The sequence below is a fragment of the Heterodontus francisci genome, chromosome 3, assembly GCF_036365525.1.
Source record: "Heterodontus francisci isolate sHetFra1 chromosome 3, sHetFra1.hap1, whole genome shotgun sequence".
NCBI lineage: Eukaryota > Metazoa > Chordata > Chondrichthyes > Heterodontiformes > Heterodontidae > Heterodontus > Heterodontus francisci.
In genome coordinates this window covers 83,010,128-83,037,210 of record NC_090373.1, presented here as the reverse complement: position 1 = coordinate 83,037,210, position 27,083 = coordinate 83,010,128, and the positions used below count along the sequence as shown (strand labels likewise).

At 41.2% G+C, this 27,083-nt stretch overlaps 1 protein-coding gene across 12 annotated transcripts in view; it reads left to right on the top strand.

The window, feature by feature from the left end:
- LOC137357516 (dystrobrevin beta) overlaps window positions 1-27,083 on the top strand; it is a 580,754-nt gene that overhangs the window by 89,819 nt on the left and 463,852 nt on the right. For 4 of the 12 annotated variants that reach the window (XM_068023936.1, XM_068023976.1, XM_068023944.1 and 1 more), the window contains exon 1: window positions 3,390-3,663. The exons of 4 other annotated variants lie outside the window; for them this stretch is intronic. The gene's annotated coding sequence lies outside the window, so the exon portion shown is untranslated. Of the gene's footprint in view, window positions 1-3,389; window positions 3,664-15,809; window positions 15,898-19,290; window positions 19,378-27,083 lie in introns of those variants that run through there. 4 more of the 12 variants (XM_068023961.1, XM_068023908.1, XM_068023992.1 and 1 more) reach the window with 3 other exon arrangements.

The window sequence follows — 27,083 nt, the reverse complement described above, 5'->3', positions numbered from 1 at the left end:
TTCTCCCCCTTTCCCCTCTCCTCCTCTCCCCCTCTCCCCCTCCCCTCTCCCCCTCTCCCCCTCTCCCCTCTCCTCCCTTCTTCCTTCTCCCCTCTCCCCTTCCCCACTCACCCCTCCACCCCCTGTGAAATGAAAGTTATAATCTGGTTTTGCAGTTCGACTGACTTTGACAAACTACTTGATGTCAATTTATTTGAAATCCTTTTTTTGGTTTATAACATTTTAACCTTTGAGTATCTTCTGTCGATAAAATGTGTAGCTATAGCCATTGAAATTAATGGCAGAATAGTACTGTGTGTAACAAAATACATCTCCAAATCATAGGATAACAATTATTAATTAGCGAAAAATAAAGGGCTATTGGTGTAAATTTGGTGGAAAATTCTAATATAACAAATCTTTAAATCTGCAATATTTATGCTCAACTCTGCCCCTGAGTCAGCTCATCAGTAGCTGAAACTGTGTTCCATGCCTTTGGTACCTCTATACTTGATTCTTCCAGTGCTCTCCTGGATGGCTTCCCATGTTCTATCTCCGCAAACTTGAGGCCATCCAAAACTCTGTTGCCTGTAGCCTAACTTGCTCCAAGTCCCATTCACACATTGGCTCCTGGTAAAATAATACCTTGATTTTAAAATTCTCCTCCTTGTTTTCAAACCCCTCCAGGGCCTCACCCCTCCCTACCTCTGTCATCTCCTCCAGCCCTATAACCCTTGAGGTATTTGCACTCCTTCAGTTCTGGCTTCTTGAGCATTCCTGATTTTAATCATTTCACCATTGGTGGCCGAGCCTTCAGCTGCCAAGGTCATAAGCTCTGGCATTCCTTTCCTAAACCTCTCTGCCTCTCTACCTCTCTTTCCTCCTTTAAGACACTCCTTAAAAACTACCTCTTTGAACAAACTTTTGGTCATCTTCTTCAATAGTTCCTTATGTGGCTCGGTGTCAAGTTTTGCTTGACGATGCTCCTGTGAAGCACCTTGGGATGTTCTAGTATGTTAAAAGTATATAAATACAAGTTGTTCATGTTGCTGCAGGATCATAACTTGAGTTTGGGGTAATCAATTCTGTTGACTTGTAATATTCTTTCCTCGCTCTGCTGATGGCGATGTGAGATTCCTTGATCATTTAAACCAGAAAGTATAGCTCGACGGAGTGAACCTGAGAGGCACTTTGTGCTTATTAAGAGATATATGGCTCGAGTGTATCCAGGCACTGTTCTATCTCTCCTGTTGTAAGAATTCTAAGTGATATTTACAGGGTTACAGAATAACTTCTGCCATTATCATTTTGTACCTGAGAGAGGCAGTTCTCTTGGGACATACCAGTTATTTGTGTTTAACCTCCAACCAGAATATCCTGGTAGGATAAAATCACTAATGCAGCAGTTCTCTCAAAGACAAAGCTTCCACGTGTGTTGGCACTAATCAAACAGAGGCTGCTTTGGTGGATCAGACACGTCTGCAGGATGGAAGACAGTCGCATACCCAAGGACCTTCTGTATGGTGAGGTAGCCAGGGCCAAACGACCAGTGGGGTGCCCAAAGCTCCATTCAAGGATGCTTGCAACCATGACATGAAGGCCCTAAACGTCAACTATTGCACCTGGGAGTCACAAGCTGGCAAAAGGGTGAAATGGCGACACATTCTGTGGACTGGTATGCACTACCATGATAACCAGTGGCTAAGTGGCTACAGCAGTTTGGCAACAGGTGCCAACGTTTAAAAATCACTCACAGCATCAATGGGCAGCTTCACATGCAGCACTTGTGGCAGAACTTGCCACTTAAGAATTGGCGTTCATAGCCATCAGCAAAGGTGCCCCAAGAGAAGATGCCCACCTAAATGGATTGTTTGCTCCCTGTCCATCAGTTTTCATGGATGGAGGGATACAAACTCAACTTAACCTCCAACCAGAATTTGGCGAATTCTGTTCTGAAAAAGATTTAATTTTAATATCATTTTAATTTCTTGTTGCCTTTAGAAAAGGTGCTTAACCATTAAATTTCCTTTTATATTTACTCGGGTATTTTCTCTTAGGGTGTGAGTTTGCAGGTGCACATTTTGTGGATGATGAAAAATATGCCTTTAGGACCAGAAATCTTGGAGTTCCCACTCGAGAGACATTTGCACATAATCTAGGGCAGGGATCTGCAAACTGTGGCTCCGGAGCCACATGCAGCTCTTTATCGACTTGTGTGCTCCTGACCTTGATCGATCAAACCCATTTTGATGGTAATTAAATGGCTTGTTTCATTTTTTAAAACTTTTATTAACATTGTACTTGTGAGAAAGTATCATTCAATTAACATTTTTGTAAAAACCTTTGAAATGTTGTTGAAATGTGCCTCTGTCTTGTTTTTCATTATTATTGGCATTTGAGTAATTGCATTGCAGCTCTTCAGATATTGCATTTTTGACTAAAATGTTTTAAAAATGGCTCATTATTAAAGTTGCCGACCTCTGACCGAAGAGGACATTTCAGTGACGTACTAAGGGAATGCTGCTCTATTGGATGTGTTACTTCAGATGAGATGTTAAACTCTTGCTATGCACAAATTGGCTGTCGCATTTGCTGCCTTGCAACTGTGACTGCACTTCAAAAGTATTCATTGATTGTAAAGTGCTTTGGGATGTGCTGAGTTTGTGAAAGGTGCTATATAAATACACGTTCTTTAATGTATTGTACGAATAATAAAATACTTGGTTGAGATTCTATATTTTTGGGAGAAAATACCCCTCCACCACCTGTCAAGTTGCCAAATAAATGTTGCAGCTGTTTTTCTTTCTAAAAATTTCTGTTTATTTTGCCAAACTGCTTCAAAAATCTTTTCTATTTCTGTGATTGGATTTCTGGAACTTTGTTACACTTTTGTTGAATTAGTCTGGTTAGTTTTAAAAATTATTACAGACCATTTAGAACTGAGTTATGCTTGATTTGGATAAATGTTATGCTTAAAAACTATAAAACACCATTTTAATATTCTCTGCATTTAATTCCTTATACCCTTTATCAGAATTGTTTGTATGTCTAGCATTTTCTGTTTATTTCCCTTTAGAGGTGTGATTCCATTTTTTAATAATGTCATTTTGAACGAATATATCTCTATATGCTTGCGTTGCAGAATGTTAGTTACTATAGTTTCAGTTACATTGGAAACTGGTGCTGACCATTGGTGCGTTGTCACCAAAATGAGGGGAGTGTGTGGGCCAGCTTGAACAACAAGTCAGTTTTAAGCTTTCTAAAAACTATCTGGTGCAATTTTTTAAGAGAAAGGGAGGAAGTAATCGCTTCCTCTTTCTTCTTCCTCTTGCATCTTTCAGCGTGCTTGCTGCACGCCTGATGTGTGACTGGCAGCCACCTTGCCTCTATCATTTGACAGAGGCTCTTAGCTCAGCCCAACAGCAGCATGACGTACCCGTCGGGTCGTGCACTGTACATGGTAATGGCTGGGTCTATTCGTGCGTGTGAACGACTTCTGTGGTGGTGATTGGCGAAGCAGGCAGCTGTTGTGTTAACTGTTGAAGGAATGAACTATCAGGAAAAACTGCTGGACGTTGTAGACAGGCAGGAATAGCCTGGTTATCTATACAGTGATCTGAGGGAGGAATGCAGAGGACTGTTAAACAGGCTGAGTCGGAGCTCTTGTTTTTTGCTGCTTTGCAGGTCAGTTACAACAACACTGTGCACAGATTCCTCAATGTGAATGTGTCTAATAACCCGAGAAAGCACGGAATAACTAATAGGGCTGACTGATAGTCCATCCAGAAAGGCAGGTTAAACAGGCAAGTGAGTTGATTCCCTCACTATAGGGAGAGAGTGCGACAGGAATGGAATCCTTGGCTGCAGCTCTTCAGGATATACAGTAAGGAAATGTAACAACATGCTGTGTACACTCTCCTACCTGACTTTATGCAATTTTCATGCCTGATGATATTTGCTACGTGCGATTCAGTTTATTGTTGAGAATTTGCATCAAGTCGCTTTCCGGATTGCGTTTGGCTGCACAGAATGTGCTGCTTTAACACAGAGCTCTCGGCTCGGGAGAGGAAATGTTGGTGTTGCGGTGCGTTCTCTCGAACAGGTTCTCAGTTTAAAAATACGGACCATTTGTAGGGACGGAAAGAAGGCGACTCCTGCTTTATATTCGCACCAAGATGCTGAGGAGGGGAGGCGTTGTGCGAAGTTGCGTTTTTCACTCAGTCACTGTGGACATTGAATTCTCGAAGTAAAATCCACTTCAGGGCACATCCCTGGTTTGGTTCCTCTTGAGAGAAATCTTCAGGCTGGAATGTTATTTTGCCATTTAACTTATACTCTAACTAATAATGTTTTGACTTTTGGTGTTCAGCATTCTCCCTTCAGCTGTGAATATCCTTTTCAATGTGAAGTGGTGTATTTGTTAACCGTTTAACTTTTTCCCCTATAAAATCAGATTTTTTTTCCCGTTGCCATCATTAGTGTTCTTCCTAAAGTTGAAAATGCCTTAGTCGTAAACTAACTGCCATAGCTCCTCAGTTAGAAATTTCGTTTCAGTGCAATAGTTTAATCGTTTAAAATGCTTATGTAAGCATTGAGCTTTTTACACATTATGGATCGTGTACTAGTATTCAAATGATTATACCAGTGATGCCAAAAGGCACGGTTGTATACATTGGAAAGCCACAGCCACTTTCTTACTGCTTTCTCAATCTGACTCTGTATATTTTGTTGGCAAAATTTCTTACTGATAAAGTGAAACATTGGCAAGAGCTGCAATGTTTCCAACAACTAACCCAGCAGCAGAAACCTATACTTTTATTTTTTTTTTAAAAAGGAGCTCTATCTTGTGCAGCAATGCTTGCTCCAGCTCTAGACTCCTGGGTAATGACGGGTTATATACTACATTGCGTGATACCTACTGCTAGTTTTAGTGGTTTGCTAATTAAAAGCGGCAGGATTTAAAAGGCAGTGTGTTGACCATTAATTTCAGACTTTATTTCACGTTACTTCGATTTTGCTTCTCCAGCTAGGATGTATAGCAGTAATTTCTTTTAAAATCTAATTTCAAGTTTTGTATCCATTTTAAATCCTTTTCTGTTTCTTGCTGGGCACCAGGAATTTTAGAAGGATTTAGCTCATAATTTTTGGGTGGTGCAGTCCATCCTCTGAATTAAAACTGTAAATACAATGTGTAAAACACTATGTGGTACAGGTGTGGTTTGTTTAATCCCGGTCAAAGCTGCATTGATAGAATCTGTTACTATTCATCCCACTTCATCCCTTCTCCAGTGTGAACCTTCAAACTGACCACATTGTTCAACTGGATATTGAGGGTATTTGCAATTTGAATCATCTATAATGACAGAGTTGAGCCCAAGAATTCAGACTAAAGGCAAACATTCTTTGTGAAGTATACTAATGTCTTTTGAAACGGAAACTCATTTACAAAATGTTACCACAAAGGCAGTGTTCTTTATACTTCACAAAAATTACAGTATTCAGAAGGCAAGATGTTAGACATGCTGGCTAGCAGATTATAGACATTTAGTTTTTTCTTAAGTTTACATATGACTGGCTAGTTTTCTTGCAGTTAAACTGAATTTTTATGTGTGATGTGGACATTTTTTTGGAAACTGTACAGTATCTGTTGGTGAGTAATTATTGGCTTGTTTTCATGTGAATGAGAGCAGGTGACTACATGTCACTGTGTAAATAGACACAGTTAGTGTAAGTAGGACAATGTGACCTGAAGTTGTGAAGCACCTGTAAAAGCTTGATGCAGAAGGCACACAAGTGAGCAATATGCATCCCAGTTTTTAACCACAATTTGTAACCCACATTGGGTATTTAGAGGTGCTAATATTGTCACTATCTGGGTCTTAGAGGGCTGAAATGGCAATAAAACTTAGTTGTGTCCATTTAAATTAATTAGGGATATTTTAGGTTGGCAGGCTGTTAGTAGTGGGGCGCCCGAAGTATCAGTGCTCGGGTCTTATAGGTTGTAAACAGTTATTTATGACTTAGATGAAGGGACAGAGTATTCAAGTTTGTGAACAACACAAAGCTAGGTGGAAAGCAAGCTCTGAGGAAGACACAAAGAGTCTGCAAAGGGATGTAGGTTGGTTAAGTGGGTGGGCAAGAAGGTGGCAGATGGAATATAATGTGGAGAAATGTGAGATTATTCACTTTGGTGAGAAGAATAAAAATTATATTTTTTAATTGGTAAACAATGTTTAAATGTTCAATGTAGTTGCTCAGCAGGATTTAGGTGTTATTGTACAAGAAACACAAAGTTAACAGGTAAGCACAGCAAACAATCAAGGCAAATGGTGTGTTGGCCTTTATTACAAGGGGGTTGGAAGTACATGAGTCCTTGCTAAAATTGTATAGGGCTTTGCTAAAACTACACCTGGAGTATTGCATATGTAGGAAGAACATACTCAGCTTAGAAGAGGTACAACCAAGGTTCATTAAATTGATTCCTGGGATGAGAGGATTGTTTTATGAGGAGAGATTGAGTATAACAGGCCTATACCCTCTGGAGCTTAGAGGAATGAGAGGTGATCTCATTGAAACAATTCTGAAAGGGCTTGACAGGGTAAACGCTGAGAGGTTGTTTCCCCTGGTTGGAGAGTCTAGAACTAGGGGCCATAAGTTTTAGTGTTCAGCTATTTGGGATTGAAATGAGGAGAAATTTCTTCACTCAGAGGATTGTGAATCTTTGGAGTTCTCTATGAATGCTCAGTCGTTAAGTATATTCGAGGCTGAGTTCAGTAGATTTTTGTACACTAAAGAATTCAAGGAAATTGGACAGGAAAGTTGAGTTGAGGTCGAGGATCAGTCATGATTGTGGAGCAAGCTTGAGGGGCTGTATGGCCTACTTCTCCTATTTCTGCTCCTATTTATGTTCTTAAGTTTTATAAACCTATATTTTCCATTTTTTGATTTAGTTTATGCCAGAATGGCCATTGCTGGGTTATACACAGCAAGAGAAGTCTACATTTGCACCTTATTTGCCTCGGTCAGTCTATTAGCATTGTTACAGGTGCAGATTTGGATGGGTGTGGGCAGTGCAGTAATAATGGGAATGTAAAATTGCATGCAAGTGAAAATTAAAGGAATAGGTACCATTAAAGAATATCTTAAAATTTCTGAAAGACTTTGGAAAATCATACAATCATCCAGAGCTATTAATAGCCTTTGCTCATGTTGATTAGGCAAGGGACTAAGGCGGGATGGACAAAAATGAAAGGAAAGGAAACTAAACCTAAGGTGCAGGCTTGAATTTGAATATAAATGTTGGTGCAGCCCAGCTCTAGATCTTCCATGTTTTGTTTGCTGAAGTGGAGATGGTGCTGCATGAAATGGGTGCAAAATTGAAGACCTTCTGTTCTATTGCACCATCAGCATCACAGCACATATGCAAGAATGTGGAGTCAAGTTTCAGACCATTACTGTTGGCTGTGCCATCCTGTAGCGCATGATAGTTGCAGGTGTTCTTGCAGTTGATGGTATACCTCTGTCTGAGAAGGTAGTTGTCTATGCTCACTGACAGGCAGGTGTGCTAGACCCTTCAGAAATGGTTAGTAGCATTTGATGGTTGCGGCTCATCAGGCAATGCTGGTGGTTGATCACATTGGCAAGACTTCCATGTAAACCGAAAACATGATGTGCTGTGATTGGCTGCTTCTGAGGAAGTATCCAGCTTTGCTATTAATCATATATTCTAAATGATGCCATTCGATTTGCTGTCCCAGCTTATTTTGAAAAGACATACCTCCATCAGCATTATTTGTCTGCTAGAGTGAGGTATGTTCATCTATGACTGCAGCTGTAAGTGCTTTGGCTACTGGTAAGTGGGCACAGAGCACCCCTTGTGCAGCCTGACCAGTCCAGCATTCGACTGAACATCCTCCTTCCCTTCCAAACACATCATGCAAGTAGATTTACATTTGGGGAAACTCACTAGTTCCAGCAAAAATAAGCAATTAGCAACAATTGGCACAAAGGCTCGGGAAGATTTAACTGTCAGCCAAGGGGCAAAAAGAGCAAAAGAAATGGTGAAAGCGCACTTGCCTTGTTAGGCTTCTTGCTTTTGCTGAGCAACCCCAGATACTTCTTTCAAATGAAAGTTATTTTTGTTTGGCATCCTGGACGCCAGGACAGTGGAAAATGGCATGCAAGATAGATAACCATCGACCACCCGACCCCTCAAATTAAGAAACTCTGTTTCAGATGGGTGCTTCTACCACCACTGGTTAAGTCCATTGGAAAAGACATATCCAGACTAGGTACACTTCAGGTGGCTTGGCATTTTCTTCCATTTTCAACATCTAACTGCCACAGTTTTGCCCAGGTGGGAAAATCATGGCTAAATTGTTTCCACGGAACATTGAATGGCTGGAATTAATTTGCACTTATACTATATTTGTTCATGAAGCTGAGAAAATGGATTACCGTCAGGAATTATAGTCCTAATGGATTTTCCTCTTCCTAAACCAGGGGTGCTGAGGCCGAATGCAGCATTTCTACTGCTGCTCAAGCTGAGTTTAGATAATTAGCTGAATTATCTAGAGAACTGAATCTAGGATCTCATTGGTGTGCATGGCTCACTACTTATTGCCCTAAACAGCTGTAACTTGTAGTTACATGGCTAGAAATTTACATAAATGCTTCCGTCCTGTGGTGCATTTTGTAGGGAAACTGCACCAAAATGTTTTTAAAAACACTTTAAAATGAGAGGTAAAAGTAGGCTCTTTATTTGCTAAGTCATTTAATAGTTAATACCATAGAATTGTATAGATTAGTATTTTTAAGTGCCTTGTGGGGAATTTATTGCAGTAATGGGTAAGGTAGATGACCAAACCTAAAAGTGTCTTTAAAAATTACTAAATGAAGCTAGGCTGTTAGTTTGCTAAGGTTATTAAAGTGCTGATACTATGTAGTTGTATGATTTGGCATTGTTAGAGGCCAAGGATAGGAACATAGAAACAGGAGTAGGCCGTTTAGCCCCTCGAGCCTGTTCTGCCATTCAATGAGATCTGCAACCTAACTCCCTATACCCGTTTTTGCCCCATACCCCCTAATACCTTTGGTTAACAAAAATCTATCAATCTCAGATTTTATATCTAACAGTTGATCTAGTATCAATTGCAATTTGCAGAAGAGAGTTCCAAACTTTTATCACCCTTTGTGTGAAGTGTTTCCTGATTTTGCTGCTGAAAGATCTGGCTCCAATTTTTAGACTATGCCCCCAGTGAGTGGAAATAGTTTCTAGGTACCCGATCTGTTCCCTTTAACATCTTGAAAAACTTTAATCAAATCACACCTTAAATTTCAGGGAATACAACCCTAGTTTGTGTAATCTCTCCTTGTAATTTAATCCTTGGAGTTCATGTATCATTATTTTCTGTACCCGTTCATGACATTTTAATGATCTCTGTACCTAGACTGCCACTATTTCCAGCTTTTCCCCATATTGAAAGTATTCTGTTTTATCTATTTTAGGTTCAAAGTAGATGACCTCACATTTGCCTACATTGAAATCCATTTCCCACTTTGTCTATCAATAGCTCTTTCTCACCTTTTTGTCATCAGCAAACTTGGATATGTGGCTTTCTATTCCATCATGAATACTATGGATATTTGAGGCAGCAACACAAATCCTTGCATGACATTACTAGTCGCATCCTGTTGTCAAGCAGGCCCCCACCTACCAAGAATGAGGCATATTAATTTTGCCACATAGACATTAAGTTTCAAATTGTTGCTGGTAAGAACAGAAGGCCTGTTACAAGGACTGCCAGACCTTGGCTGGAAAAAACATTTACATATTAACAGACATTGAAGGCAGGGAAGCGCATTCCATTCCCTGCTGAGATGATACAATACACAGAGCCAAGGCGTTTTCTGACCAGTTAGCCACATGTCTAAACTGCTTGGCAAATGGGGGTTTCTGAATTGTACAGTTCGAACTGAGAGCCTGCAGAAAGCTGTTTGCTCCTGGACTGAGAAGATCTCTCCTGTCTGCTCCCATCTCTTTCTCACAAGCATCTGAACCCACTGAAGACACATGAACCCCAAGAGAGAAAAGTTTCCTACAACGAACAAGGTTTAAGTAGTATACTGGGCCCCAACGAAAAGCAAGATCGACCTATAATCAAGAACCCTACAGTGAGCTCGAAGAACCGTAACAACAACTCTTCAGATATCGCCTCAAACTTTTCCACTTTATTTCTTCTGTTTTCTTTCTGTCTCTGTCTGCATGTGTGTATCACGTGTGCTGGTGTGGGGCACGGCATGTATCCGTGTGCGTGAACAGAATTAGAGTTCAAGTTTAATAAATTTCAACTTTTTTTCTTTAAACCTGAGAAAGACTGTTTGTGCTGGTTTCTTTGCCTTATAATTGGGAAGCAATGAACAAGGATTCAGCAAGGGGAAACTTAAAAAACACAATGTGTTTAAAATTAAACTCAGTTATAGCAAGACGAGGTGAAAGCTGAAAGGGAACCCTAGACCGCTTTCTCACCTGGTCATAACACTGTCAATTCGAGTACCTGCCTTTTATCTCTACATTCTGTCTCTTTCTGCTCAGCCAATTTCCTAACCAGGTCAATAATTTGCTTTCAATTCCTTGGGCTTTAACTTTAGTTAACAACCTTTTATGAGAAACTTTATCACATGTCTTCTACAGCTTCATATAAATAACATTCATAGACATTCCCCTGTCAACTACTTAAGTCACCCCTTCAAAAATATCCAGTCAGGTTCAGGGATCAGGGAGCGTGTCTGAATACCAAATTCAGGTGGGAAAATAGACATCAAAATAAATTCATGCCATTATAGGATGTTCCATGGTTGACAGAACTAAGCCTGTGGGATGATATGGGACTTTTAAAAAGAGTTGCAAGTGATCTGAGCTTTGGCAGTTTATTTGAATTGACAGCAATTAGCACAAAACTCTTACTTTTGGCACTTTGTTCAGCACTTTGTTATTTAGGCCTGGGACTGAGAATAATTTGAACAAAATTAGGCCACTGTGATCCAGGCAGATGGGAGATTTTTTCTGAGGACATGTGATAGACTAACCTTGCTACTGTTCTGTGCTAAGACCTTAACTCAAGTTCCAGTCAAAAAGGTCATAACTATTTGAGATATGAAAGATCAATAGCACATTAAAAAAAATGGTACCATCAAATATTAATATGCAGGTGAAATGTCCATTTAAGCCTTGTTTGTTCTTTCCTAACATTGTACCTGAATAAGAACAAACAAAGAACAAAGAAGAACAAAGATAATTACAGCACAGGAACAGGCCCTTCGGCCCTCCAAGCCTGCGCCGATCCAGATCACCTCTCTAAACATGTCGCCTATTTTCTAAGGTTCTGTATCTCTTTTCTTCCTGCCCATTCATGTATCTGTCTAGATACATCTTAAAAGACTCCATCGTGCCCGCATCTACCACCTCCGCTGGCAATGCGTTCCAGGTGCCCACCACCCTCTGCGTAAAGAACTTTCCACGCATATCCCCCCTAAACATTTCCCCTTTCACTTTGAACTCGTGTCCTCTAGTAATTGAAACCCCCACTCTGGGAAAAAGCCTCTTGCTATCCACCCTGTCTATACCTCTCATGATTTTGTACACCTCAATCAGGTCCCCCCTCAACCTCCGTCTTTCTAATGAAAATAATCCTAATCTACTCAACCTCTCTTCATAGCTAGTGCCCTCCATACCAGGCAACATCCTGGTGAACCTCCTCTGCACCCTCTCCAAAGCATCCACATCCTTTTGATAATGTGGCGACCAGAACTGTACGCAGTATTCCAAATGTGGCCGAACCAAAGTCCGAAACAACTGTAACATGACCTGCCAACTCTTGTACTCAATGCCCCGTCCGATGAAGGAAAGCATGCCGTATGCCTTCTTGACCACTCTATTTACCTGCGTTGCCACCTTCAGGGAACAGTGGACCTGAACACCCAAATCTCTCTGGACATCAATTTTCCCCAGGACTTTTCCATTTACTGTATAGTTCACTCTTGAATTGGATCTTCCAAAATGCATCACCTCGCATTTGCCCTGATTGAACTCCATCTGCCATTTCTCTGCCCAACTCTCTAATCTATCTATATTCTGCTGTATTCTCTGACAGTCCCCTTCACTATCTGCTACTCCACCAATCTTAGTGTCGTCTGCAAACTTGCTAATCAGTCCACCTATACTTTCCTCCAAATCATTAATGTATATCACAAACAACAGTGGTCCCAGCACGGATCCCTGTGGAACACCACTGGTCACACGTCTCCATTTTGAGAAACTCCCTTCTACTGCTACTCTCTGTCTCCTGTTGCCCAGCCAGTTCTTTATCCATCTAGCTAGTACACCCTGGACCCCATGTCACTTCACTTTCTCCATCAGCCTACCATGGGGAACCTTATCAAACGCCTTACTGAAGTCCATGTATATGACATCTACAGCCCTTCCCTCATCAATCAACTTTGTCACTTCCTCAAAGAATTCTATTAAGTTGGTAAGACATGACCTTCCCTGCACAAAACCATGTTGCCTATCACTGATGAGCCCATTTTCTTCCAAATGGGAATAGATCCTATCCCTCAGTATCTTCTCCAGCAGCTTCCCTACCACTGACGTCAGGCTCACCGGTCTATAATTACCTGGATTATCCCTGCTACCCTTCTTAAACAAGGGGACAACATTAGCAATTCTCCAGTCCTCCGGGACCTCACCCGTGTTTAAGGATGCTGCAAAGATATCTGTTAAGGCCCCAGCTATTTCCTCTCTCGCTTCCCTCAGTAACCTGGGATAGATCCCATCCGGACCTGGGGACCTGTCCACCTTAATGCCCTTTAGAATACCCAACACTTCCTCCCTCCTTATGCCGACTTGACCTAGAGTAATCAAACATCTGTTCCTAACCTCAACATCCGTCATGTCCCTCTCCTCGGTGAATACCGATGCAAAGTACTCGTTTAGAATCTCACCCATTTTCTCTGAGTCCAAGCATAACATTCCTCCTTTGTCCTTGAGTGGGCCAATCCTTTCTCTAGTTACCCTCTTTCTCCTTATATATGAATAAAAGGCTTTGGGATTTTCCTTAACCCTGTTTGCTAAAGATATTTCATGACCCCTTTTAGCCCTCTTAATTCCTCGTTTCAGATTGGTCCTACATTCCCGATATTCTTTCAAAGCTTCGTCTTTCATCAGCCGCCTAGACCTTATGTATGCTTCCTTTTTCCTCTTAGCTAGTCTCACAATTTCACCTGTCATCCATGGTTCCCTAATCTTGCCATTTCTATCCCTCATTTTCACAGGAACATGTCCCTCCTGAACGCTAATCAACCTCTCTTCAAAAGCCTCCCACATATCACATGTGGATTTACCTTCAAACAGCTGCTCCCAATCTACATTTCCCAGCTCCTGCCGAATTTTGGTATAGTTGGCCTTCCCCCAATTTAGCACTCTTCCTTTAGGACCACTCTCGTCTTTGTCCATGAGTATTTTAAAGCTTACGGAATTGTGATCACTATTCCCAAAGTAGTCCCCTACTGAAACTTCAACAACCTGGCCGGGCTCATTCCCCAACACCAGGTCCAGTATGGCCCCTTCCCGAGTTGGACTATTTACATACTGCTCTAGAAAACTTTCCTGGATGCTCCTTACAAATTCTGCTCCATCTGGACCTCTAACACTAAGCGAATCCCAGTCAATGTTGGGAAAATTAAAATCTCCTATCACCACCACCCTGTTGCTCCTACATCTTTCCATAATCTGTTTACATATTTGTACCTCTATCCCACGCTCGCTGTTGGGAGGCCTGTAGTACAGCCCCAACATTGTTACCGCACCCTTCCTATTTCTGAGTTCTGTCCATATTGCCTCACTGCTCGAGTCCTCCATAGTGCCCTCCTTCAGCACAGCTGTGATATCCTCTTTGACCAGTAATGCAACTCCTCCACCCCTTTTACCTCCCTCTCTATCCCGCCTGAAGCATCGATATCCTGGGATATTTAGTTGCCAATCATGCCCTTCCCTCAACCAAGTCTCAGTAATAGCAATAACATCATACTCCCAGGTACTAATCCAAGCCCTAAGTTCATCTGCCTTACCTACTACACTTCTTGCATTAAAACAAATGCACCTCAGACCACCAGTCCCTTTATATTCATCATCTGCTCCCTGCCTGCTCTTCCCCTTAGTCACACTGACTTCATTATCTAGTTCCTTACAGGCTTTTGTTACTACCTCCTTACTGTCAACTGACCTCAATTGGTTCCCATCCCCCTGCCACATTAGTTTAAACCCTCCCCAACAGCGTTAGCAAAAGCACCTCCAAGGACATTGGTTCCAGTCCGGCCCAGGTGTAGACCGTCCAATTTGTAATAGTCCCACCTCCCCCAGAACCGGTCCCAATGTCCCAAAAATCTGAACCCCTCCTTCCTGCACCATCTCTCAAGCCACGCATTCATCCTGACTATTCTTTCATTTTTACTCTGACTATCACGTGGCACTGGTCGTAATCCTGAGATTACTACCTCTGAGGTCCTACTTTTTAACTTGGCTCCTAACTCCCTAAACTCTGCTTGTAGGACCTCATCCCGTTTTTTACCTATATCATTAGTGCCTATGTGCACAATGACAACTGGCTGTTCACCCTCCCCCTTTAGAATGTTCTGCAGCCGATCTGAGACATCCCTGACCCGTGCACCTGGGAGGCAACATACCATTCGGGAGCCTCGTTTTCGACCACAGAACCGCCTATCTACTCCCCTTACAATCGAATCCCCTACGACTATAGCCCTTCCACTCTTTTTCCCAGTGGAACAGTATGTTTCCGTAGACATTGAAGATGGTCTAAATAACAAAATACAGAGGATAGAATTACTTTGTTAGTGAACTGATGCACCAGCTTGGAGAAAAGCCTTGTCTGGAAAGGTTTGAAATATTTTACCATGAAGCGTAGCCAATTTAGTGTATCATTGTGAGGAAGGGATAATGTACATTTATAGAGTAATGGATGGCATTTTAAAATCAGTCATGATGATAAGCTAGGATTACTTTAATAAACGTAGAATTAACTCAGTTTGTTTTTTACAGTACAATTGACTGCAGCAAATTCTATGTGGGTGTCCATTTCGTAGCAAAAAAAATCACAATGGCATTCTAAAGATGAATTTCAGTTTTGACCTATAAATTTGATCTTAATCGAATCATGTTTTTATTTCTAGACCTTCTACAATTGAAAAAAAATCTTTTTAAAATTGAAAAACCAAGATAAACGTCCAAGGGTCCTAGTACAAGATAGGGCCAGGGTTACAAAAAGGAGGGCGGATTAGAGATGTAGTGGAAAGAGCATATTGAACGTTTTGAAACATAAACAACTTATTTCCTGTTTTGGGCACTGTAATTATGCCACGAAGATATATTCAACTCATCTGGGGTTGTTTTGTTTTGCCTACTATTTCAAAATACAAAGAAAAATATACTTTTGAAAATCCCAAGAAATTTTTAGTTTTATTTTCCATTTGTTTTGCTTAAGCTTTGTGGTAAAGATTTATGTCCCCCACAAGTTTAAATATTTCTAAAAATAATTGGTGATTAGTAAATGCAAACCAATCACTCTAAATATGTCTTTTTTTTTTACTGTGTAAGTGCTTGGAAAATACATGCAGAAAAAATTGACAATTGTTTTTATAACTGGCTTTGGTCTGTATCGACAACTTCTCCAGTATTGATGACTAAATAGTAAAACAACCACCCTGGGATATTCTACAATGCAATAACGTAATTAATCTTTCAACTTCATTTCCAGGACCTCAGTACTGTTGCATTCCTTATGCTCTTCAATATTCCCTTCCTTCCTTATACAACGTGCAGCTTTTTTGAAGGAAGAGTTTGAGGTCAGTTAATCACAGATTCCACATTTACTTCTTCTCTCCATCTCTTTCCAATCTTGGCGGTCTCCTATAATCAGGATCTTCAGCCTTCACTTTAGGTTAACTTCTTAACAAAAAACATGCTGAAGTAAAATTCTGAAATGTGATTTTATGTATATGGTCAATGTGATGACAATCTAGATGAGACAAATACATTTGTAGCAAATGGAGAAAATGTCTTAAGTTTTTTTTTTCTTCTCCAGTTTTGCTGGAGTATGGTTGGTTGTAGGGACACTTGTGTGCCTCATGAGTGACCCTGGACAGTGTTCCGTCAAGAGTATTGAAATGTGGAAGACATTGCAGCTGAGTGTCATAATGTCTGCATCTGACATCCGCGCATACTCGTGCTCCAGTTGGCATCCTTATATAGTGATCAGGAGTTAATACTCTGCTAATTTCCCCCCTTCCCTACTCCAAGGTCATGGAATATGAGCAGAAATTATCAGCCAGAAGTCTTGTGACTTATTTTATTTTCAGTATAGCTCACCACTGTTCGTTCATCCTGGATAAAGAAAACAGGAGTTGAACTGAAACAGGTATGTGCATTATGAAGAAATAAATGTACTAGCACTGAACATGACGATCGCCATTCAAATTATTCATTTGGTCTTCAGGTGTGACTAGCCTTTAATGCCATGTTAGTGAGCTTGGTAGCATTGAGATGAAAGTAGTTTGGCAATAATTACATGGTCTTAAAATTGTTGCCTACAGGTGATGAACAAGCTTTGTGTGTGGAGAAAAGTGAAAGAAATTGTAGAAGCATGTTCATTTTTCATCCTCTCCTCAAGGCACTTTGATTTCTGTAAAGATTATTTCAGTAGTTTGTCTGAAGCTGTACATTGCTTTTTTTATATATATATATATCTTCCTGGCTATGAATAAAGTGCAGATAATAGGAGAATGTCATTCCACCCCTTCACTGCAATTTACCTGTAATGTAGCATTTAATTGACGCTGCAATTAAATACGTGAGCCCAACACTATTGCTTTTAGGAACCAAAAACAGAAGTCTTTTTTTCACACACAATAGCACAGTCTTCCTTCATTCCAGGAAGATGCATTAGTTTTCTGAATTGCAGCCTGTAGGGGATTGTACCTACAAGTGAGATTCAGCTGAAAGACTTCTTGCTGTCATGATCAATGACATATTGTGTCCAACCATCCATCCCATTACTGTTGCTGAGGAAGCTATGTGGAGAACCCAGAGCTTTTTTTCTGTACCTGCCGAGTATTGGGAAATCTTTGCAGCTTTTTATAAATATGTCTGCAAGGTGATAGGTGTGTTTTAATTCAAACCTTTGTTACGACCAGGTGAGAAATGTGTCTAAGGGTCTTTTTCTGTCTTTACCTGGTCTTATTGTAACGGGGTTTAATTTTAAACACACTGTGTTTTGAGCTACCCCTTTGTGAATCCTCGTTCACAGCTTTCTAGTTATAAGACAAAGAAACCAGCACAAACAGGCTTTCTCAGGTTTAAAGAAGAAACGTGAAATTTATTATACCTTAAACATAAACTGTAATACGGTTAATGCCTATGAATATACGATGCGCCCACGCTAGCATGTGATAGACACACGCAGATAGGGACAGAAAAGAGAAGGGGAAAATATAGTAGAGAGGGGTTTGAGGCAATATCAGAAGAGTTACTTATTTACTGTGCTTCGAGCTTACTGTCGTCCTTTTGTAAGTAGTCTTGCTATTTGTTGGGGACCCGTGTTGTTCTTAAACCTTGTTCGTGCCAGAGACTTTTCTCTCTTTGAGGTTCACGTGTTTTCACAAGATTTAGTTCTGTGGGAAAGAGATGGAGGCAGGCAGGACTGGAGAGGTTCTGCTTCAGTTCCAGGAGCACATGGCTTTCTGATTTCTTTTCCTGTTGGAAGTTCAAATTAAAAAAAAAATCCAGCCAGCTAGTCATGTGATTAAAACTGGTTTGACCACTTCTGTGCATTGGGGAAGCAAAAGACTTTGTTCCAACACTGTCTGTTACTATGCAAATGTCTTTCCAGTCAGGGGATTGCAATTTTAAGTTTTAATGTTCATGTGGTGAAATAATGTGTGCCTCAGTCTTGGCAGGTGGGGGACTTGCCTGACATCTTGCTGCTATGCAGAAAGTAATCAGAGGCCCTATCCTCCTCCAGCAGACCCCACCACCTCTGGACCATACAGCTTGGAATTAACAGCTGAAATGGAGGGGGATTTTTCTTTCATACCTCACCTAAGCGGTCTGGATTGTGCTGGGAAGCCTGGTTTTATAATTGAGAGAAAGCAAAAAGTGCTGGAAATACTCAGTAGGTCTGGCAGCACCTGTGGAGAGAGAAGCAAAGTTAACGTTTCAGGTCTTTCATCTTTCATCAGTTAACTCTGTTTCTCTCTCCACAGATCCTGCCAGACCGACTGAGTATTTCCAGCACTTCTTGTTTTTGTTTCAGATTTCCAGCATCTGCAGTATTTTGCTTTTATTTTATAATTGAGAGACTTGGTTGTCCCACTTATTATTAAACATCCTTGAAATTTTGTTTTCCGTTTGGATTATTAGTGCTGAAAAATTTGCTATGCATTTTTGAGTATTAGAAGCTTGCATGCCTTTGGTTTCCAACCTCAGCAGTGACTGTGCCTGCCACTAAATGATGACAGCTTTGCTATTTTGTAGTAACTTGATAACTCAAATTCTCTCTTGCATTGGATCTTTGAGTGTTTTAGGGATTGCATTCTGCACAGCTCTCTGTTTGTAATTAGCCCCACTGTTATGATGACTGAGTAAGTGAAAATGTTTTATACATGGGGTGTGGACTTTTTCCATTATTTTCACTAAGTATCTGGGATCATATTGCTTTCCTTTTTCCTGCAAAAATGGCAAATTATTGGCCTTGATGCAGACAGCATTGGGGTTGGAGATTGAAAGAAAGAACTTCTGTTTATATAGCACCTTTCCTATCCTCAGGCCATCCAAAAGTGCCTCATTGTCGATGATGCATTTCATTAGTCCACAGCACGATCTCCCAAATATTAAGATAAATGGCCTGTTATTTAGTTTTGATGATGGCATTGAGGGTGAGGGAGAAGGGGTTGATCTGAAGGGATTGAGAATTATAACAAGGAAGCAGGCGCTCAGCCAAGCCCATCCTCCACACGAGCAACAGCCCTAATCGCATGTGCCTAAACTGTGTCCATATCTTTTCATTCCCCTTTCCTTCAGCCACCTATACTTAATTACTGACAGCCTCTTTGCTTCAGTTGCCAACTCTGGTAGTACATTGCACAGCCGCTCAACCTTCTGTGGAAAAGAAGAATGCTCTCTGTGCTAAATTTCATATTGAATCTTTAATCTATGTTTCAGAGCCCTCAAAAACAGAAACAGCCTGTTTGCATCCTATTCCATCCTTTCATAGTCTTAAAGACCCATAAACCTCCTGCACACGAAGGAAAATGGCTCCAATTTTTCAGGTTTGTCTTCATATTTGCTTCAGAAGTGTTAGAAAACGTAATTTGGTGTGGACATTCTTGCTCGAACTAGTCTCTCCTCACTGTTCCTGACATGTTGGTTGCCCCCACTCCTTCCTTTACCATTGCCAGCTCCCTACTTAAACTTCAATTAAACTACTTTGCTATGAATTCCCTGTCTAGCCTAATTCCTCTTCTGGAAGTACTATTTTCACTCTATTCTTACCTCACTGTTCCCAGCTTAATCAGCAATTGATGAATTTAAGATCGGAACTGAATTATGTCTACGCACCCTGGTCCAATTCTCCCTTGACCTCGTACCCTGCTTCACCTGAAGACTTCATTTGGCCTTGAATCTCAGTGTGCAATGCCACAGGACAGTGACTAACTTGGTTATATTGCAATATTTTCACAGAAAATATTTCAGAAGAGGAAGATAACAGTGGAGAAAAATAACTTCTAGAAAGAAGTTACACATTTTACGTCCATGTCCAATGCCTCAAATGCATAGGAGTCCCATTTAAATGTATTTAAATAAATGAATTGATGATCTACCCACTTCTGCCACCTGTTCCGGAGCAATATTGCAGTGGGTGGCCGGCACTCCCACACCTTTGAATACCTGTGGAGGGATCCAAGGTGGAACACTGGTGGGGAGAGGGAGCAGTTCAGTGTAATTGTTGGGAGGGGGTGGGTGAGCAGGGTCAAACTCATCTGATTAATGTAGGGGATGGTGGGAAGGGTTCAAGTTCACTCTATGAACTGGTTGGGGGGTGCGTGGGGAAGAGAAGGTCAGGTGCACAAGATAAGTATTTTGACGGGGGAGAGGGCAAGGAATGAATTGTTTGGTTATTGGGGGGTGGGAGAAGGGCTAGAAACATTTATTTAATTGTTTTGAATCAATTTTAAATCACTATATCTTTAAATATTTAAATTAAATGGAAGGGCATGAAGACCTTTAAAAATGGCATCAGTGCCTGCGCAATGGCGCCTGACGCCATTGCCAGGGATGGACAGCCCACCCCCTCCACGTCATTGGGGTGGGCAGTCCGCCCCCAGCCATTTACATGAGCCGCTGAGCTGAATATCACGGCTGCTCCGTGATGTAGTGAAGGATAGAACTGGAGCCAATCTTTGCACACTTTTATATTTATTTAAAATTACACATTACAAGCATACACCTCCTAACCCAACAGCCACAGTTTTCATCTGCCTATTTATAGGGGCTCAAGTGAATCGCTAGTTAATGCCCACAACTTGCATACAATTAACACATAGTGAGTGCATAAGCATTTTATTAAAATATAAATAGAAATGCTTGATAGTGTTATGCACCAGTATAAATCAATTATCTGGAATAACCTGCTTAGATAGCAGCACCAGGTGCAGTATCTAAGAAGTAATGAAGACCACAGGTAATTATCAATCTAGTCTGTCGAAAGTTTATTCCGAAAAATCTTTGTCTTGTCAGAAAATCAAAGCTGTTTATCTTGCTTGTATTTGGGCACTTGCATTTGTTTTCTATTGTGAAATCTTGAAGGGACAAAGCCAATACTACAGAATACCACCAAGGTTAGGAAGAGACAGTATGTAAATCAGGAAGTAAAAATAAGATGATGACAAATTTGATCTCAAAAGGCCGAAGATCATGAAAGGAAGGAAACATTGGTGTTGAAGGAGGGGCCCAATTTTGAGATCCTAAGAAAGGAGCAGATTGTAGCAAGAGTGTGTGTTAGTAGTGTTGTTTTGAATACAGTGGGGTTGTGGCAGTAGTAAGAGCATGTAAGATGGCATATTTCAAGTTTTGAAGGACCAAGAAAGTCCAGAGAAGTGCTGTCAATAAAATTATCACAAGGTGAAGAACAAGGAGTGCAATGGAGAGAGCTGGTTTAAGTGCGAGAGGGATTGCCTGCAAAACAATGATGTTTCTCTTCCATCTTGGAGTGTGAGAGAGTCCTTGAAGTGCATCATCAGATAGGGGAGCAATATTCAAGTCCTTGTGTTCAAGGCTTCAAGGAGAGTTTATGGGTAAAGATATGTTTGGTGCAAAAGACGAAACAGGGGTTGGAGTCTGTGGCATTCAAGTGAGTTTTCCAGATCAGTTCAGTCAGCAGGTTAACACGAAATTCCATTCTGATCAGAATGGATTGTGCTTCTTGATTGCTGGACCTGAACTTACAGTTAGGTGTGTACCATTAAGTTGATTAAAACTTTAGATAAGCAATTGTTTTGGTGTCATACTTTGGTTTGTGCAGACTATCATAATGTATAATAAATCCAAGAAATTCCTCAGCTTGTTAGAAGATAGGAAGGATACTAAGAAAGAAATTGTTCTAAAGGAATGAATTTATAAAATGCATTTCCCACTCAAAAGAGCCTATATATTATAAGTAAACGATTATTTAGCATATTAATTTAAAATAATCTACAAAAATACTCCTGGCCAAATTATTTGATTGGTGTAAAACAGCTATGATTGTTTTGTTAGATGAATATAAAGAAAGATCAGAAATGCTATTTATAATGTGTTGAATTTTTAACTCTGCAGTGTTGCCATGGTTATAAATCGTCGTGTGGCAGCATCTAACATGGAGGAGAAGATTATAAGAATTGTTTTTAATTTTGTACTAGGAAGGGTGAGATGACTACACAAAACTGTTCACTTGGAGTGTTTCAGCACTCGGAAGACAAATTGACCAGTCTTAAATACTGTACTTAAGATTTTAAGTTTTGCTCTTCATTGGATTTCAGTGTTTATTTTCGCCATTTTTAATTGCACCCAAATCATTTTTTGGTTTTATGTCATTTATAAAATGTGGAGTCTGAGAAAAACCGCCTGAAATCTCAGTTAAGTTTCTGAATCGGCAATGTAAATTTGGAATGGGGGCCTTCACTTGTCTCTGGAGTGAAGTAGGGTTAGACTCCCTGAGGAGGGGAGTCTTGAACCACTTTGATGCTGGATGGAAGGTAAATCATTGCAATGTTAAACCTGGTTTACAATGTTTTCAGGTCTGTTGAATGCCCTGGGGAACTTGGTAGTTTGGTTCCGTTTACATGTTTAGGGAGCACTGATTCTCGCCCCTGCCTACTCTCTCAATGTTCAAAATTTTAAATTTGGACAGGAAGCTCTGCTAATGTTTAGCATTCAGGTATTTGCAGAGTTCCCTTCACAACAGGGCAGTTAGATACTCTAACCAGCTACGAGGTGAACAGTGGAAACTGGGTGGAACCTGAAGCACAGCTGCATTGTAAGTGGATGTAGAGATTGACTTGAGATAATTTGGGGCTACTCAAAAGGGAAAAAATGTCTCCTGCGATGCCAGTCAGTTGGGCGGGAGGGCAAGTGTGGAACAGATAAAGTTGACCTTGTTTTAACTCCCAAGAATGAGTTGATAGACGTTGGCATTTTTTTGATTGTGATAGGTGGGGAATGTTGACCTTAAAAAATGGAAACTGTTAGTATACCAATAAGAATTTCTTGTTTATAGCATTAGTCATCTTAAAAAATACAGCAGTCATATTGAACTGGACCAATAGTCAGGAAGAACAATCTGTTTGAAAATTATTTTTGCTGATCACGACTTTAACCTTGGGCTGGGAGAAATGTGCACAGTGCCAACCACACTAGAGAATGCTACTGTGAAACAGATCCAGGGCTGAAAGAGGCCCAGGCAAGTAAAGCATGAAATTCTTTAAGGGTTTCTTTCTGGGCTAGCAGAAGCAGGAGTGCTCCTCTGGGCCCCACAAAGAATCCTTGGTCATCCAAAAATATTGAAACATGCCACATAGGTTCCTTACAGCACTTAGAAGATTATTTCATTCTGTTAGTCTTGCATGAAATTGAATTCAGATTCCATTGAGGGAACTTTGTGCTAAACTTGCACAATCTAATCACAAAAAGTAAATTTTTGTTGTGGGCAGGATTTGGGAAAGTTTAAATTGTGGAGTTATTTGCTCCAATCAGCATGCAGTTTGAAGAAAAGCTGCCTTGCTTCCTCAGATTTTTCAGATGTTGCATTACATAAAGGCAGGGTAAGCACTACAAAGAGAAAATCATCTCCAGTTAAGCAAGTAATTTCATCTCCCAGGAAATGAACTGACTTCCAACTGCCCTCTGTGTAAACCAAAAGATTTAATTCTGTTCGCATCTTCATTCAAATGAATATAATCTCAAGGGGCCCCCCAAAATACAAATTGGAGTCTGCTACACAGTAATCGATCCGTCATGAAGTGATTTTGTTTCAGAATGTTCATACCACAGTAAGTGAAGTTGACAAAGGTTTATTCTGCAACATTTGCTGCTAGAGATGAAATATAAGTCATGGAAAGTTGTTCAAGTTACACACCACCTTCAAAGAGGGTGCTCACCAGCCCGCTATTGCAGCATGAGATAAGCCAACCTAACTTAATACTTCGGCAGTACCTGTCGAGGCAAATATTGTAGCAGTGAATCAGTGCTCATTGAGTGAAAGTTATGACGATACGAACATATGAATTCGGAGCAGGAGTAGGCCACTTGGCCCTTCGAGCCTGCTTCGCCATTCAATAAGTTCATGGCTGAACTGATTATTCCACATTTCCACCTACCACCGATAACCTTCCACCCCCTTGTTCAAGGAGATTGCACTGCAGATATAGTTATAGTCACCATACTTTAAAAAATTTGCAGGGAAATTTTCCTGTTGGTTTCCATCCATCAATTTTCTCCCCTACCATTCTTTCCTGATGGTATTTTTGTTAAGGTATGATTTTATATGTGACATTTTCCAAAGTTTAATAAAACAAGAAATGGACGACTGGGTCAGAAAGGGAGATATAGGAGCGGTGACAAAACTTAGTCAGAGCTGGGTTTTCAAGATGGTGTCTAATGAGGAGCGAGAGTGAAATGACAGATATTTAGGGAGGAAGTTCCAGAGTGTATGGCTTTGACCAATGAAGACATGGCTGCCAATGGTGAGGTGAAGGAAGTGAGGTGTGCAAATCTGGTCAGAATGGAAGGAACAAATAATTCTCGGATGGTTGTAGACAATATTCTGTCATTTCTCTCTGCTGTGCACACCATTGCCGCCTCGATGGAACATTGGTATTAGAACTGCAGAAGGTTACAGAGATAGGAAGGGAGAGGCCATGAAGTGATTTATGCACAAGGAGAACAAAGAACAGTACAGCACAGGAACAGGCCATTTGGCCCTCCAAGCCTGCGCCGATCTTGATGCCTGCCTAAACTAAAACCTTCTGCACTTCCGGGGACTGTATCCCTCTATTCCCATCCTATTCATGTATTTGTCAAGATGCCTCTTAAACGTCGCTATCGTACCTGCTTCCACCACCTCCCCCGGCAGCAAGTTCCAGGCACTCACCACCCTCTGTGTAAAGAACTTGCCTCGCACATCCCCTCTAAACTTTGCCTCTCTCACCTTAAACCTATGTCCCCTAGTAACTGACTCTTCCACCCTGGGAAAAAGCATCTGACTATCCACTCTGTCCATGCCGCTCATAACTTTGTAAACCTCTATCATGTCGCCCCTCCACCTCCGTCGTTCCAGTGAAAACAATCCAAGTTTATCCAACCTCTCCTCATAGCTAATGCCCTCCAGACCAGGCAACATCCTGGTAAACCTCTTCTGTACCCTCTCCAAAGCCTCCACGTCCTTCTGGTAGTGTGGCAACCAGAATTGCACGCAATATTCTCAGTGTGGCCTAACTAAAGTTCTGTACAGCTGCAGCATGACTTGCCAATTTTTATACTCTATGCCCCGACCGATGAAGGCAAGCATGCCTTATGCCTTCTTGACTACCTTATCCACCTGCGTTGCCACTTTCAGTGACCTGTGGACCTGTACGTCCAGATCTCTCTGCCTGTCAATACTCCTAAGGGTTCTGCCATTTACAGGCGGCATAGTGGCGCAGTGGTTAGCACCGCAGCCTCACAACTCCAGCGACCCGGGTTCAGTTCTGGGTCCTGCCTGTGCGGAGTTTGCAAGTTCTCCCTGTGTCTGCGTGGGTTTCCACCGGGTGCTCCGGTTTCCTCCCACCTCCAAAGACTTGCAGGTTGATGGGGCAATTTACAATGGCCAATTTACCTGAGTGTAGGTAGGTGGTAGGAGAATGGTGGGGATGTGGTAGAGAATATGGGGTTAATGTAGGGTTAGTATAAATGGGTGGTTGTTGGTCGGCACAGACTCGGTGGGCCGAAGGGCCTGTTTCAGTGCTGTATCTCTAAATAAAAAAATAAATTAAAATAAAATAAATTTACTGTATACTTCCCACCTGCATTAGACTTTCCAAAATGCATTACCTCACATTTGTCCGGATTAAACTCCATCTGCCATTTCTCCGCCCAAGTCTCCAACGATCTATATCCTGCTGTATCCTCTGACAATCCTCATCACTATCCGCAACTCCACCAACCTTTGTGTCGTCCGCAAACTTACTAATCAGACCAGCTACATTTTCCTCCAAATCATTTATATATACTACAAACAGCAAAGGTCCCAGCACTGATCCCTGTGGAACACCACTAGTCACAGCCCTCCATTCAGAAAAGCACTGCTACCCTCTGTCTTCTGTGACCGAGCCAATTTTAAATTCAATGTGTTGGGGGATTGGGAGTCAATACAGATTAGGGAGCACAGATCAGCGATTGAGCAGTATTTAGCATGAGATAGGGAGGTAGACTATTGGAGGAGCTGAAGTTTATGGAGGGTGAAGATTGGGAGGTTGGCTGGGAAAGCATCGGAATAGTTGAGTCGAAAGGTGACCATGACGGATTAGCATTCTAACAGGAGGTGGGCTGAGGCGGAGTGCAGAAATGAGTGACATTATGGAGGTGAATGTCTCCGTGATGGAGAGGATATGGGGTGGAAAGCTCAATTCGAGGTCAAATAGAACATGGATGTTGCAAACAGTCTGGATTGACCTGAGACTATGTTAGTATTGAGGGTTGTGGTGAAGGCTTCAGTCTTCCCAATGTTTAACTGGAGGAAACTGCAGCTCATCTAGGATTGGATATTGGACCAGTAGTCTGACAAAATGGAGGTAGTGGAGGGAATGAGAGAGTGGCAGTGAGGCAGCGCTGTGTGTAGATGTGGAACCTGAATGATATCACTACGAAACAGGCTGCAGATCAGGAAGAGGAGGGGGCCAAGGATAGATTCTTGGTGGACTTTAGAGCAATGTTCCCACCAAGCTGTGCACCAGACAGCAGCCTAAAAGGTGCTGCACATGCCTTGTTTTGTGACAACGCATGTGCATGGTCGTACAAAAAACTTTAAAGGGGCTGAGCACTGGGAAAAAAAAATAGGACGCGCACAACAACTGCATTTTAAAGGGAACGTTACTCCGGAGGTAATGGTGCAGGACAAGAAGAGAGCCATTGCTGGAGATGCTCTGATTATGATTAAATTTGTACAAAATATTGGTTAAGATGCAGTTTGTGTTTGGGCACCCCAATATAGAAAGACATTAAAGGTATAGAGGTAGAAAATTATTTCAGCTGATGATGCATAACAGGCAGTATCTGATTGGCTGTTATATGCAGTATGTTTCCAGGGATGGAAAACTGTAGTTCTGAAGAGACACTTGAGATTTTAGCCTTTTTGCTCCAGTGGAAATAAGCCTAATAGGAGACTTGAGAGGTTCCTACAATTGTGAAGGGTTTTGATTGAACAAATAGTGAAAGATTATTTCCTCTGGGCTGCAGTCAGGAA